Genomic DNA, 15,047 nt, shown 5'->3' with positions numbered 1-15,047 from the left:
AGAAGGCACAGTATCTCCTTTCTCAGTGGACACCTACACTTGCCAGAAGTGCAAAAGTTGTCATTTCGAATCCCTATCGTAGAATAGCCTCGAGCTATGGCCACTAGATCTTTCCGCTGATTGGGAAGCGAAACGGTGTGACACAACCATGAACGCCGCAGTAAGTACGGTTGCATCAGAATTTTAATGCGAAATCATGTGCGCGCCGCTGGCACCTCATGGGCGTGTCTAATGAAAGGGCATTTCCAGAGACGTCTAGAGTCAGGGCTGGCTGAGGATTTATTATCAGTTGTGCTAATCGGTTGCGAGTCGTCACGAGGAGCAAATAATTTTTTTTTTTTGTAATTCATAGCGTCGACGCACAGCTTTTAAATTTTACCGAAATGGTCACAAAGTCAGATTTAGCGAATTAGGATGAGTCCATAAGTACCCTTTCAGAGTCATTGTAAGGACGATATTGTGCAGTATGCCGTTGGGGTGGTCTTATCTTGATGTATTTCTTTAAGATATTAATAATTGATAAAAATGCGACATTATTCGTTAAATGTTGTTTTAAACAGCGCGGCTAAATGTAGCCACTATCATTGTAATATATCTATCTATATATATATATATATATATATATATATATATATATATATATATAGCATAAGTAAATAGACGTACTTGGTTGCTAGAGGTTACATACAAGTGAAAAATTGCTTCATACTGTTTCCAAGTTTATTTGTAGTCGACGTTTCGGCAGTAGCCCTATATATATATATATATATATATATATATATATATATATATGGGGAGGCGCAGTGGTTACGGCGCTCGACTACTATTCCCAAGGACGCCGCGGAATCGAATCCCGGCCTCGGCGGCAGCCTTTCGTTGGAGGCGAAAAGCAAAGCGTCCGTGTGCTGTGCGATGTCAGTGCACGTTAAAGAACCGCAAGTGGTCGAAATTTCCGGAGTCCTCCACTACGGCGTCTATCATAGCCCGAGTTGCTTTGGGACTTTAAACCCCACAAACCAAACCAATATGTATATAGCCTTGTCGCCAGTTATTATTTTCACGGGTTCCTGCAAAGTGCCGGTATTAATGAGCTCTGTTCCGTACAAGCGGGAGCTGAAAGCTATCTTGATCCTGACCACGCCTGGAGAGTGCCACGTTTTCTCACCCGCAGTGAGACCTTGATATATAACAGCGTAAGCTTAGCACAGTTAGCTATAAAAACGTTTTACTGACCGCTTCTCGAATGCTCTCGATGACCTCCTCTTCGCGGAAACTCCTCTCCTCAATGCTGGACAGTTCGCTTCGCGCCGAGGAGAATTTCGACGACAGGGAGCTGCAACTCAGAGCTCTACGCCTGGCGGGGTTCGAAAACTTTGTGGGCGTTTCCGTTTCGGGAGACAACGACGGAGATAAGTACGCGTAGGGGGCCGGCGAAGCGCTGGGATGGGACCCGACCACCGAGACTTGTACTTCGCTCTTCTCAAGGCTTCGGCCAAGAGAAGAATACAACTGTCCCGGTTCGATGGCGTCAGCCGGTGCTGCTAATCCTGGCTGCGATGAGCTTGTGCTTTTTGACAGGCGTGTGCCATGGGAACTGCCCGCTTGACGTAAGGTTGAAGACTCGCCAGGAGCTTGGCGAAGAGAGCCCTTTGAGTCCTTACTGCTCGGCTCATCCGGCCGGAGGCCGAGTTTTTGTCGCAAAGTAAAACTCCGAGGCAGTCGGAAGCTGACAGGTGGCTTCGCGACGTCGGAACGCGGGTCAGAATCGGGACTATTGTTTCGACTCCTCGGTCGGAGCAATTTCGATACGCTTCCAACCGCAGTAGCAGCCAGTCCTTGGCCTGTCCTTTTGTACCATTGCGGACGACTTTTAATGACGTCAGAGTCATGTTGCCACCACGGTTGACCATCTTTCAAGACTGATCTGCTTTGTCGCCGAGTGCTGAGACGGGACGCTCCAGACAGTGCTGACGTGTATGAAGTTTGTGTGGTCGGTGAGCAGTCTTCAGCGAGATACCTTCGCTGGAGACGCCGCGGTCCACGCTGATTATCTACCGATTTTGTGAAGGCGTCGTGAGTGTTAGACGTCTGCGTCGCTTCTGGCCCATGCGGGAGGTCTGTCGTGGAAGACGATTTTGAAGGTGTAGTGGAGAAATCCGAAGTTGTTGGACCTCTATGTCGCTTCTGTGCGGCTTGCCGAGGAAGCCCTATTGAGACAATGTCCGAAGAGGTAGAGGGTTGCTTATATTCAGATGCGCTTGGACCCAGAGAAGAGTATGCTGTGCTTCGAGTGTCGTGTGGTTCCGGTGGCGGATCTTCACTGATGCAATCAGGGATCGTGTGCGTGGCGGGTTGCTTTTCAGCTGTTGGCGGTACACCGCCTGGTAGCAAGCCAGCCGTATCATTTTGTGGTCGTCCGGGCTTCTGCTGCGCACAGGCTTCGTCGACCGCGCTTTCCTTGTGGCCAGCACGGCTGTTCATTGCCACGGGCACAAAATTACGGGTGGGACGAATGCTGGTGCTGTTCTTCTTCTTCTTCTTCCTTGATAAATGGCACATACTCACGAAGGGAGATTGACCAGGGTTCAATGTGGACTGCCAAATGTCCTGCAGATACTGAATTAATGTATTAAATTAATTATCATTTAAACAAAAATCTAAGATTTAAGATCACAAAATTGAATGAAAGGTGCTGTTGGTCTCCGCGGGAGCAAGCGTCTTTTCGAGTCCGGGTATCAGTATTCTTTGACTTACGTGTAGCGTGGCGTCAATTCTGATCACGAGTAGTTTGTCTATAAAGGGGCTATGAAATGGCTTATAAAGGATACTGATAAACATTTTGAATGTGTAGAACGAATGCTTCCGAGCATTCGGCCAAAGTGCAGCTTCTTGGAACAAAGCCAGCGATTTATTATTCATTTTTAAAAACAGTTTTATTTTTTTATTCGTTGGCTGCTCGGTTCGCGCGTGGCGGTCAGGTGTGGAACTATTCTACCGTGAGGTCGTACGTCACAACTACAGAGAGCGACAGGCTCTGAAAGCTGCCAAGCTGCCACGACCAAGTACGTTGGCCACGACAGCCACTACGTCACGGACACACTTCCGGTAGCAAGGCCGCAATACATGGAGCGATTTTTTTCCGCGTCAAGCTGGCGTTTTTCGCCCGACGGCGCGCACTCGACACTCGACGTCGGAAAAAACGCGCGCTGCTGCCGATCTGGCCCTGCCAGATATTTGACGCGCGTGCAGCGCGGCGTCCTCTCGAACCAGATGCGTTCAAACGCAAGCCAATAGGAGCGCTGAAAGCTGCTATGTCAGGAATAGTCATTGCGATGGAATAATTGTATATATATATAATTATCAATGGCCCGGTTAGATTTTAAAATTTTGAAAACGCGGTTACTCTGAGGTCTGTGGCTCGGAAAGTTTTAGCTATTTCATGCCAGAAGATCCGCTGGACAGGCCGCCATTGGAAACTGACCCTGGCAACGTTTAATGCTAGAACCAGGGGTGTGCGTTTGGGAGAAGCTCCGTAAACCCCGCTGCGCGCCCCTCCTCCGCAGTGGGCCCAAACCCAGTTTCGAACCTCGCAGCCTGCAAAGGTGGTTCTGTTTGTCTTGCAAAGGTACTTCCTTTGACCCTCACCTGAAGTGCTCCCTTAGAGCCTCAGCTGCAGCAGTCCTATATATATATATATATATATATATATATATATATGCGTGTGTGTAACAGTACATAGTCGGCACCATGGCGGGAAGAATAGATGTCGTGGTAAAAGTTGCTTCAATTAATAATGTCCTGTGCCAGCGTAAAACTACTTTTTATCTCAAATTCATCCCCATTACTTCCTGCCACCCACGCTAGCCTCCTTTCTCCCAGTATTCAATGTTTACCTGTAACGACCTTTACTACCTTCGATTATCTTGTCTTGGTATTATATGCCCTTGGATTGGATTGAATTGGTTCTGCACCTTCCCTTTGTAACGGGTGGCCACTAAAATGTCGTAGCCATGCTCCATATCCTTGATAATTTCTTTAAAATAGGCTTGAGATATGAAGACGGCTTCTGCGTCATAAACGTACGAGTGTTGGCAGATCTAAGAAAACATTGGAATGCTCATTAGTAAGCAGGTTAGATAATTTGATATTAGTTACGCATCTAGTTGCTATCAAGTTTACAGCCGGTCGTTATCAATAGCCCGGTTAGATTTTAAAATTTTGAAAACGCGGTTACTCTGAGGTCTGTGGCTCGGAAAGTTTTAGCTATTTCATGCCAGAAGATCCGCTGGACAGGCCGCCATTGGAAACTGACCCTGGCAACGTTTAATGCTAGAACCCTAGCTAGTGAAGCTAGTTTAGCAGTGCTGTTAGAGGAACTAGAGGGCATGAAATGGGATGTCATAGGGCTTAGTGAGGTTAGGAGGCCGAATGAGGCATACACTGTACTGAAGGATGGGCATGTACTGTGTTATCGAGGTTTACCAGAGAGGCGACAACTAGGAGTAGGCTTCCTTGTCAATAAGTATATAGCGGGTAATATAGATGAATTCTATAGTATTAATGAGAGGGTTGCTGGCATCGTAATTAGGCTTAATAAGCGGTATAAACTGAAGGTTGTACAGGCCTATGCACCTACATGTAGTTATGATGACCAGGCAGTTGAAAGCTTCTATGAAGATGTAGAATCGGCAATGCGAAAAGTAAAGACGCAGTATACTGTACTAATGGGCGACTTCAATGCCAAGGTAGGGAAAAAACAGGCAGGAGACAAGGCAGTAGGTGACTATGGCATTGGCTCTAGGAATAGCAGGGGGGAGTTACTAGTTGAGTTTGCAGAGCGCAATAACTTACGAATCATGAATACCTTCTTCAGCAAACGGAAGAACCGGAAATGGACATGGAAAAGTCCTAACGGAGAGACTAAAAATGAAATCGACTTCATAATGTGTTCAACCCCCGCCATTGTGCAAGATGTAGAGGTAATCGGGAAAGTGCGATGCAGTGACCACAGGATGGTGAGGTCCCGAATTAGCCTAAATCTGAAGAAGGAACGCAACAGATTAGTAAGAAAGAAACCTATCAACGAATTAGCGGTGAGGGGGAGGGCAGAAGAGTTCAGGATCTCGCTACAGAATAGGTATTCAGCTCTAACTGAGGATGGCGACATTACCCTAGAGGCAAGGAACAATAATTTGAGAGATATCATTACTGAGTGCGCGGTAGAAGTAGGCGGTAAGATAGTTAGAGAGGATACTGGTAAGCTGTGTAAGGAGACGAAAGATTTGATTAAGAAACGCCAGAGTATGAAAGCTTCCAATCCAACAGACCAGATCGAATTGGCCGAGATATCAAAGCTAATCAATAAGCGCAAAGTGGGCGATATAAGGAAGTCTAACATGGAGAAAATTGAGCATGCTGTAAAGAACGGGGGAAGCCTTAAAGCGGTAAAGAAGAAATTGGGCATAGGTAAAAACCAGATGTATGCGATAAGGGACAAGGCGGGCAACGTCATCACTAATATGGACAAGATAGTCAAAGTAGCCGAGGAGTTCTATACAGATCTCTACAGTAGCCAAAGTAGTCAGGACCGTAATAGATTGGCGGTAGGGAAAAACAGTCAGACGTTCCACCAGTGACGAAGGACGAGGTCAAGAAAGCACTAGAAACTATGAAAAGGGGGAAATCAGCTGGAGAGGATCAGATAACTACAGATTTGCTGAAGGACGGGGGGGATATCGTGCTAGAAAAACTGGCCACCCTGTATACGCAGTGCCTGGTGTCATCGACGGTACCGGAACCATGGAAGAATGCAAACATTATCCTCATTCACAAGAAAGGGGACTCTAAGGACCTTAAAAATTACAGACCAATCAGCTTACTGTCTGTTACGTATAAGGTATTTAGTAAGGTAATCGCTAATAGAATCAGTACAACCTTAGACTGCAATCAAGCAAAGGATCAAGCAGGGTTTCGGAAACGGTACTCTACTATCGATCATATCCATACCATCAATCAGGTGATAGAAAAATGCTGGGAATATAACCAGCCCTTATACATAGCATTCATTGATTACGAAAAAGCATTTGACTCAGTTGAAACCTCGGCGGTGATGCAGGCATTGCGAAATCAGGGGGTAGACGAGCCGTACGTGAAAGTGCTGGAAGATATATATAGTGGCTGCACAGCAACCATAGTTCTGCATAAAGAAAGTAACAAAATTCCCATAAAGAAAGGTGTTAGGCAAGGAGACACAATCTCCCCAGTACTATTCACAGCTTGTTTAGAGGAAGTATTCAGGGACTTGGAATGGGAGCAGTTAGGGATAAGGGTAGATGAAGAATAATAGCTCAGTAATCTGCGATTTGCTGATGACATTGCTTTGCTAAGCAACTCGGGGGATGAACTGCAAATAATGATTGATGACCTAGACAGAAAAAGTAGAAAGGTAGGCTTGAAAATTAATATGCAGAAGACTAAGGTAATGTTCAACAGCCTCGGGAAGGAACAGCAGTTTACATTAGGTAGCGAAATAATGGAAGTAGTAGGCGAATATGTCTACTTAGGACAGGCAGTAAGCGCAGATCAAGACCATGAAAAGGAAATAACAAGAAGAATAAGATTGGGATGGAGCGCATTTGGCAAGCACTCGCAGATTATGACTAGCAGCTTACCGGTATCGCTCAAGAGGAAAGTATACAACAGTTGCGTCTTGCCTGTACTCACCTATGGGGCTGAAACGTGGAGGCTAACCAAGAGAGTTCTACTTAAGTTGAGGACAACCCAGAGGGCTATGGAACGAAAAATGGTAGGGGTAACATTAAGAGATAGGAAGCGTGCAGATTGGGTCAGAGAAATAACTCAAGTTACCGACATTCTAGTGGAAATTAAGAAGAAGAAATGGACATGGGCAGGACATGTAGTGCGAAGAGAGGATAACCGATGGTCGCTGAGGGTAACAAACTGGATTCCAAGGGAAGGAAAGTGTAGCAGGGGGCGGCAGAAAGTTAGGTGGGCGGATGAGATTAAGAAGTTCGCAGGGGTCAAGTGGATGCAGCTAGCACAGAACCGGGTTAAGTGGAGAAATATGGGAGAGGCCTTCGCCCTGCAGTGGGTATAATCAGGCTGATGATGATGATGCCAGAAGATGCACGCTCCTCTGCCACCTTCTCTGTCCCGCGTGGACTGGAGCAGCAAGCAGCAGCGGGAACTCTCAAGGATTAATTACTTGTAACGTAGATACCTAAGGAAGTGCAAGACAGGACAGCCGACAACGTAGCTCAGGATCGGCGAAACGAAAATTGAAAGTCGTGGGCTGGGATCTCACTAAAGGTACGTGTTAGTTTTTTCTCCGACTTTCTATTCAATAATCTCCACGTTTACATTTTTATTTCACATCTATCACCACAAAAATCCCCTATGATCTCCATGCTGTCAGTGGCTGTTGGCTTCCTTTTAGGCATGTCATGTATCTTTCGCGTAAAGGGGTATTTTACGAGATTATGGTAAGGAGTGTATGTGTAGTTCTATGTACGGTGGTAATTCGGCGAGTAGAAAAATGCATGCTTGCGTACTTTTTTTGCTTGATGTTAGGCGGCCTGGATGTCAGCGCTGCTTGTATGTATGTATGTATGTATGTATGTATGTATGTATGTATGTATGTATGTATGTATGTATGTATGTATGTATGTATGTATGTATGTATGTATGTATGTATGTATGTATGTATGTATGTATGTATGTATGTATGTATGTATGTATGTATGTATGTATGTATGTATGTATGTATGTATGTATGTATGTATGTATGTATGTATGTATGTATGTATGTATGTATGTATGTATGTATGTATGTATGTATGTATGTATGTATGCATGCATGTATGTATGTATGTATGTATGTATGTATGTATGTACTGGTAATTTCTCGAGTTATATTGCTGCCATTCATCTATTGATCTGATCTAATCTAACCTATTGGTCTATTGATGTAAGTTCGTTTAGAGTATCAGGAAAGGTGTGTATGATTGCTATGATGTTTATTTTTGCACCCCCCGAGCTCTATTGTTGTACTAGTTTTGTGGCGGATTCCGGTACAAAACGATGTTAAATCGTACATTAAGAGGATCCAGAGGAAAAAATCTCACCAGCATTCATTCGTTCTCACTCGTAGTTTCTCTTGGTCTTTGTGCCTTCGCATGCCGTTTCAACGGGAACAAAAGCAAGTTTGCGCACCTATATGCAATATCAGCAGTTAATATTCTTCGTAGCTGCGGCTTAATACACCCTCATTGTTTTATACACCCTCAAATTCGGGCTTCTACTGCTTGCTTTCTTTCACTCATGGTGCTCTGCTGATACCAATGAAGCGTTCAAAAAAGTCTCGTCACGTGAGGATGCTCTCACATGCGTTCATACAATCTAATGCGCGCTATCAAAACATCATATGGTGCTCGTACTTACATGTCAGGGACAGCCTAGGAAAAGAAAAGACGTGCACTCGAGCTATGATTGATAGGCCGCCAGCATGACACAGTTCTGAACCAGAACGGCTGGCTTTTAAAGATATCAAGTGCTTCAATAGGGGCGTGTGTCGATCAAGATACAAGATAACGGCGCATGCTCCGTCTGGGACAGCTGAGATTTGCCTAGACTAGGCCTAACGCTAGCAGAATGCAACGGAGAAGCCGAAGCACAGCTACGCCTTCTGCCATCGGATGCCGTCGCCGCTGCACCACGTGTCAGCCAGCTTCAGCTCTGCGTACGAGGTCAAAGTTCTTCACCCGCAGGCGCCAAAATGGTAGGTGCTTGTCATTTATTGCCCCTTGTGTCGCCACATATGACAGTGTTGATCCTCGCTGTTAATATTCTCAGAACCTGGAACGCATTGGACGCTCTGTTGGACATCCCTTTAACGAAGTGTCTTATTCTGAAATATTTACAGCGCACATCTTCGTATGTAGGGCTAGAATTAGAAAAAAAAAAAAAAACAACGAAAAACTATAGCCACGTCATGTTTGCGGAGCATTAGCGTGTACCTGAAGTTTTTATAGTGTATATGAAAGTTTTAGCTGATCGTCTTTACATTTTCTCTCCACTCAGGGATGGTATACGAACAAGGTTTGCGTCAATGTCAATGAGCAATTACTTCCTTATTACAAATCTACTCTACCTTAGGGGATTCCCCTATATATTCAACCAACGCTGTTTCCGCTTCGAGAAATTAATCAATTTGCTCTCGCCCTATACATATGACCTATTGACCGTGCTGGTTAGCTCAGCAGAGTGACGGCCCGGAAATGCGGTGGTCCCGGGATCCATCCCCGGACCAGGACGAATTCTTCATCAACTACAAAGTTTCTGAGAATGTTGCATAGCTTTTCTTTGTGGCCGCATGGCTGCGCTTGGATGGATGTCAATGGGAATTAATCCCTTATTACAAATCTACTCTATCTTGAGGGATTCCCCTAAATATTCGGCTAACCTAAATACTACGTAACCGCTTCCTTGTCAGTGTCAAGGCATCACGAACACCATATTCTTTATCACCAGTGATCATAATAGCTGCTGGTGTAATTCGCACGACCAAGAGATGGTTGCTTGTTATTATTTGAACTCTATTCTTCAAACAATGCATGTGACACCTATGATGTTGTTTGTGTGGTCCAGTGGCAGAAAAATTCGATGGGCTGCTTTCGTTTTGGGTTATTGGGTTTTTCGGGGCTCGGATTCATTTTTTCGAAGTTGGTTTCTGTGTTTCGTTTTTAATATGTGCATGCTCCTATAATGTCAGAATGTTAGCAGTTTACTGCGCCGTAAACAAAATCGTAGAACTACCATACAGACCTGATTTCAGGGCTGTCATGTTATGCGGAAACAATCGAATCGCTTCTCTTCAAAGCTGTAATATAATTCCCATTTTTTTCGCCCCATTAAAAAGCTGTGGCGGCTAAACTATTCTTGAATCGAGTTTCACGAGCATAAGCCAACGCCTGGAGCCGCACAAATACGCATGCGCGACGCATAGGATGCATAGGACAAGCCAACTATACTTCCTCGAAAAGCAAAACCCGCTTCCTCAAAATATAGCACCATAGCGACCCCTTCTATCTCCTTCCTTACACCCATCTACAAAGCTGCTTATTCATCCAGCCTAGGCCGCTTTCACACAATAGAAATATTTAGTTGAGAGTGAAGCCTCTTCATCAACACAAGAGCATCGTAGTCATTCTCTAGGGTAAATATAGCTGTTTGGAAGTCTGGATCAGATATATTACCGTCTTATAACTTTCTCCACTGGCACCTTCACAGCACTGTCACACAATCTAGCCATGCCTGTAGCTGCCGATGCTACATTACAACTCCTGGCATTATTCGCATCAGTCTGTTAGCTTTCATCTCATGGGAAACATCGAAGCTCGTGGTTTACAGTCTGGCATGGTGTGTATCGCGCGGCGAATTCTCCTTGGTGGAGAGGTTCTGTCAACCTCTTTTTCATGCATCCACCAGCAAGCTTCGTCATTGGCGACTGTTGCTCTCACATATACCAGAAGAACTCCTCTTCGCCTTATCCCTTACCTTTCACCAGCGATGACTGAGACACCATTCACTGCTCGGAGTACTTGCAGTTCGGCACCGCCGCACAAAGCGTACTCTGCTAAATTTAGGTTCTTATCGAGAAAGTTTGGTTCGTCCTAAGACTTCTCGCCGCCTATTTGCGAACATATACCAGTGTGATCAGCGGTTGGCTCTTTGTTCCGGCGCCCGAGAATTAGTACGACGTCCCCAGTAACGTTCAGGTGAACATAGATTTCCACTTCGTGCTCAAAGGCAAAACACATTTCAGCACTGAACGTGCATACGCCACGTAGGTGGCGTATGCACGTTATACAATGCTACCGCAGTGTTGGTTTCTAGGTGTTGGTTTTGAGAGCAGAGTGGTAAAGAGCGTATTAATAGTAAGCCGAAATGGAATTTCGGAAGCTGCCTTATTTTTATACTTTATCTTAGCTAGTCGATCCTTGACGAAATTTATATTCTTCGTGACGTGTTCGTGAAATTTCAGCAGTGGGCAAGCACTATGAAATCCTACCAGTCGTTTTGCCAGAAATCAGGTACGGAATACACGTTTCTGGTAGCATGATAAGGAAGGCCGCAAAAAGCCGAGCGAATAATCTAGGCCAAGATATGACGAGAACCTAAAGTTATGATAACGGCCAGTCTCACAAGAAACGAAAAAAAAAAAACGAAAAAAAAAAAACGTCGCTATGGCCTCAGCAAATGAAAGTGGCAAACAAGAATTTGCAGTGACTTAATTTTCAGGGAAAGCTTCGTCCCATGGTTACATGTTAGGCATCAATTTGGTCAAATTCTGACAAATTCAAATCATGGGGTCCAGGGCCCATATTCGGGGGTAGCCCACGTAAGTTTGGATGTTACCACTGAATGGGCCATACTCGATCTTAAGCTGGACGTCCATTGGTTGAAATCAGGTTGACGGCCAGAAAACGTGTGTGAAGTCTAGTTAGACTTGGCTCATATTGTCTGTCCCTGCGTGTATGTGAAGCCTAAGGTCGTTTAAGGGACAAACTGAGGTTTGCGCGATGACTGCTTTACTTAGCGTAGTGAAGCTTTCGCTTCAAAACTTGAGTACGGCCGTTTACTCTGTCTGGCCAGGCGTGCGAAGTGGACGAGGCTAGCTTAGAGCTAAAAGGCAGCAAAGAAGCGGTAGAAGCCCAGCTTAACCCTTCCCGACAATACTCGGTGGCTTCTTCGTGACCTCGGAATCACTTTGAAGCTTCCGATTTGCCTTCCTGCTTTGTGTGAAACCCGACAACGTGTATGTTTGTTTTGTGTTACCTAGTCGTCGGACCGTCTGCCTACTACATCGCGTTTCCTTTTCGACAGTGGACGGAGTTCCGGCTTCGGCCGAAGCCTACTCCCGGTTTCTCTTTCTAGTCTGGCGAAGTCGGCGTCGTCAAGCGAGGTCGACTTCAGGGATCAAAGTCGCCGTGAACCAGGTTGCACCTGTCCTGCAAGCGCCACATTGGTGAGTGTTGTGCCGATCTGTATTTTGTCGGTTACTTTTCTTTATTATGCTCGATCGTTAAGTGCGATCACCGATCACTTCTAAGCGTGGAAAGTGCATAGCTTACTCTGATCCAGCTCGCCATAACGATGCGTTGTCACATTTTAAAATTTTTTGGCAAATCTGGTTTAAAAAGCAGAGTAGCGGCCTATGCAACAGATTACACTAATGACTGCTGACGAAAGCTGATCGTACCTGCGGTTCTGAAGACTGAATGCACGCAATTTTGCACTGTGTCAGGTCGTGCGGTTAAGAATGTGGGTGGTCGTATATGAGCTGAAATTGTCGTTTGACACGTCTGCTACTGTTTTTAAGTTTAGAGAAGCCGTTCTTGTGGTTATTGCTGCTTTCATATAGCTTTACGACGAAGTGTTAGCTGAGCAGTGTGCGCTAGATGTAGTGTGTAGTACGGCCATCACAGCTACTGACACGAAGGCTCGGCCTGGATGGAGGTTACCGCTGCTTAGCGTTAGCCACTGGCTCTGAAATCATGCTGTATGATGCTTGTGGGATAAGGGGTGATAGAGGGTGCCATTTTGCTTCCCAAAGCATGATGTTGGTTCTTTCAGCTAGTGTTGAATGACGGTAATTTTGTCGAGCCTATGCGCTAGAGTGTTGGCGTTAAGCGTGCTGGTGGCGGTAATATGGTTGTCAGTACGCCTATGATACGTGAAATCTTGTCCGCACCTACTCAATTTTTCTGCAACTAGAAAGCTTCTGAAAACGCTGTATACATTTTATTTTAGCAAACTATGCCTCCACTGAAGTGAATTCGTTACATAGTACAGTGGTGAGCAGCCTCGTCAAGAGCGTGCCGACGGTGGTCCGCGCCATCTAACGTTAGGTCCTAGGTTTGAGTTATGCGTCCCGTGCGCATGCGTGGCCAAAATAAATCGGTGCCTGCTTGCGTGTTCACGACCTCATTTCAGCTCAGTGCTTGCGCATCATGCCGCAAGGTACGCGCTTGATATGTAGCAGCGGCCGGAAAACCAACGCGTTTCGCACGAATCATGAAGCGGCTGGGCAAGCAAGTGCAAGTGATAACGGATAATCGTGCGTTTTAGATACGCACCAGGCTAAGAGGTCCAGAATTGGGCCTTGTTGGTTGTTTAATGCGTTACAGTCGTAATGTTTTATCAGGTCTTTGCATTGGCCTATCAACTTCACGGGACACCGCATTTGGCATCCGTACAGATCTAGGAACTTGACATCCTCCAAGAGGAAATCACCGGGGCGGCGAGCGCTGTGTATGTAGGAACGCGCGTTAAATGCGCTATTGCTCGCGCTTGCTTATCGGGCCGTTTTGATACACTCGAGGAGGAACACTGGGCATCGCGACGCGCTGCAGGCGACCGTTACAGCCTCACAAATGCAGGCAGCGTGGCCCTAACGGCACAAAAGGTAATCGCAAGGGAGTGGCTGGAAAAGGAAGGGGTGAGCAGGCATCCCTTCGATTTGTCACGCATGTTCACCCTAGAGAAACATACTTACGTAAAGAGCGGACACTCGAGCCGTTTCGCGGCCGAGCTAGTAAGGGTCTTGACCACCCGCGAGGCGGCGTAGCGATGTTCGCTTCCACTTAAGCTCAAAGGTGGACTGCTTATCATACATACACCGCATTGTATGTACGCGTCCCTTTTCCTTACCCATTCCATATAAGCGTTGATGCTACGCCAGTCATGTGCCGCCGGGTATGCCCACCTCACCTCGCTTTTCAATGCGTCGCCTTGTTTTGACCAATAACTTGTTTCCTTTTGCCTGCAGAATTATTTTGGTGCTTCTTGAGCAAAGAATGCTTTAAGTAAGTCGTTTGTTACGCTGCATGGGCGTATTTTCCACATATAACATAGAATATGAGCCATGATGCCCTTTTAATGTGTAGTGTGTAGTTACTGTTTGTTTTTTGATCGTGTTTTTCTGAAAAAAAAAAACGTGTGCTTCATTTTCATTGCGTAATTTTCTAAAGTAACCCGTAACACCTATGGTTTAAAACACGGAATTGTGAGTAGTTCACAAGGGGCACCGTGTTGTAGTATCACGTCGCGGAGGAGGAAATCAGCGACGTCTGTAGCGCAGCTGGTTGGGATCGCGCGGGTAATGGCGTAGCATAGTCGGTCGCTACGGCGATCCATTTGTTGCCCGACGCATAGACCGGGAAGGGTCCAAGCAAATGAACACCAACACGGAAAAACGGGTCAATCGGGTTGTATATTGGCTGTAGGTGTCCTGTTGGCAATGCGGATGGTTTTTTCCGACGCTGGCACAGCTCACATGCGGCCACATAATGTTGAACTGAGCGATAGAGTCCCGGCCAGTAAAAACGTCGGCGCACGCTTTCATACGTGCGGGACACGCCAAGATGTCCAGCGGTGGGAGCACCATGAAATTGTTTCAGGATGGTGGAGCGCAGATGTTTCGGAACGACGAGCAAGAGCTCAGCGCCATCAGGTCGCATATTGCGGCGGTTAATGCGTCCCCTTGGAGTACGAACATGGCGAGAGCAGGATGAGACTGGCCGGTAGTCAGACGGTCGATGATAGACCGGAACGCGGAGTCCAAGCGCTGTTCATCGCCTATGTGGGGAAAGGCCGATAAAGACAGGACGCATGCGTCAATGTCACAGGCCGTAGAGCTGGGAGGGTCGATAGGGTGGCGGGACAAGCAGTTTATTTTTGGTGAAGCCGACCAGACTTATATAGACCACGGAAAAGGTGTATTCTTGCAATCTTAACGCCCAGCGTCCCATACGTTCAGTAGGATCTTTGAGTGAAGATAGCCAGCACAAGGCATGGCGGTCTGTGATAACTGTAAAGGGTCGTCCAAACAAATAAGGGCGGAATTTTTCAATAGCCCTATTTTTGGTGAAGCCGACCAGACTTATATAGACCACGGAAAAGGTGTATTCTTGCAATCTTAACGCCCAGCGTCCCATACGTTCAGTAGGATCTTTGAGTGAAGATAG

Source organism: Amblyomma maculatum, chromosome 8 (genome assembly GCF_055883805.1).
Source record: "Amblyomma maculatum isolate TAMU_Amacu chromosome 8, ASM5588380v1, whole genome shotgun sequence".
Lineage (NCBI taxonomy): Eukaryota > Metazoa > Arthropoda > Arachnida > Ixodida > Ixodidae > Amblyomma > Amblyomma maculatum.
Note: the sequence above shows the minus strand (reverse complement) of the source record.